General features: G+C 42.1%; 1 pseudogene; it reads right to left on the bottom strand.

The window, feature by feature from the left end:
* Positions 1 to 382: 382 nt before the first annotated feature.
* LOC116100562 lies at positions 383 to 1,056 on the bottom strand (annotated as a pseudogene).
* Positions 1,057 to 1,598: the final 542 nt, after the last annotated feature.

Raw genomic sequence — 1,598 nt, forward strand, 5'->3', positions numbered from 1 at the left:
AGTCCTGGAACTAACTCTGTAAACCAGGCTGGCCTCGAACTCAGAAATCTGCCTGACTGCCTCCTAAGTGCTGGGATTAAAGGCTTGTGCCACCACTCCCTGGCAGTTTTGTTTAGTTATTAATCATACAAGATGAATCATGTAATTCCAGAATTTTAAAGCGATTTTCAGTATTTTTATAAGTATTTTTCATAATTTCTCTAGAAAGAAAAAAGGGCTAGAAATATAGCTCAGTTGGTAGAGTACTTATCTAGCATGCATGAGGCTCACATGCCCATAATCCTAACACTTTTGAGACATAGGCAAAAAAGATTACAAGGTTCAAGATTATCACTGGCAGTGGTGGCACACACCTTCAACCCCAGCACTCCTGAGGCAGAGGAAGGCAGATAATTGAGTTCAAGGTCAACCTGGTCTACATAGAGAAAACCCGTTTCGAAACACCAAAAAAAATTTTTACTGACTACAAACCAAGTTCCTAGTTTGAATGGTAAAGAACAGGACCTGAACCCGAGTGAGCATCCTTATGTGGATCTCCCAAGGACCTGAGGCCCCTATGCATTAAGGACTTTATCTGCTAACTTGCAGTTGAGTTGTTTTACCCTGGTCCTCCACCACAGAAGAGTCAGCTTCCTATCATATAGCAAAAACCTTCAGTACACAAAATTCATGCTTGCAGCTGGGCAAGTCCTGCCCTTAATCTCTCCAGCGATGTCCCCACTGAGCATTGCAGCACTTATAGAAGGTGGTCATTGGCTCATCTGCAGAACGGGTCTGAAGCTGCATGAAGTAGACACGGGGATGTTTACATTTTGGACATGGTTCTGCAGTAGAGTCCACATTCTCCCAGGCAGCTGCTCCACCAAGCACATCATCCACTTCTTTTAGCTTTGGATACTTTCGGTTTGTTACCTTACGGGTGATATTATGGACGTAGGGGCAAGTGTTGCAGGCGAAGCGATGGCAACGCTGCCCCTCCTCCACAATTAGTCTGTTTCCGCAGCCCGGGCAGAACAGCAGCATACCTCCAGCTTCCACACCTCGGTGCAAGAGCCCAATCAAAAGCCGAGAGCCACTTTAAAAAGAAGAAACTTCTGGAATAACCACCAAAGACATTTTCATTTTGGAAGAATAAACAGGTAACTTTTCTCTTGAGGAGTTATAAAGGAGAGTCATTAGTAAAGTTCACTCGCACGTTGGAATTCATTTTGTATAAGGTCTGTTGGATAATTATTCTTTCTAAACACGACAAGAGCCGAACAGATGTTTGGGTAGATAACAACTTTGATGGATAAGATATAATGAATCTGTTCTTTTCATTGTTTTTAATAAAAAAGAGAGAGATCTGAAAAAACAAAAAAACAAAAACAATGCTATAAGTTAGGAGTTTTTATTCCACCCCCTCTTTCTTTTAAATGGGAGAAAACTGAGGTTCAAATAATGACTGATTTATCTAAGACTATGGCTGGTGCATAGAGCCTTCAGAGAGAGAGGCATCAAGATTAGCATGAAAGATTCCAGAAGCCAGAAAGATTAGGTCACCTGTAAGAGACAGTATGCTCAAGATAAACGTCTTCAGGGTCTCCCTCACCAAGAGA

This window comes from Mastomys coucha, unplaced genomic scaffold, assembly GCF_008632895.1.
Source record: "Mastomys coucha isolate ucsf_1 unplaced genomic scaffold, UCSF_Mcou_1 pScaffold21, whole genome shotgun sequence".
Taxonomy (NCBI): domain Eukaryota; kingdom Metazoa; phylum Chordata; class Mammalia; order Rodentia; family Muridae; genus Mastomys; species Mastomys coucha.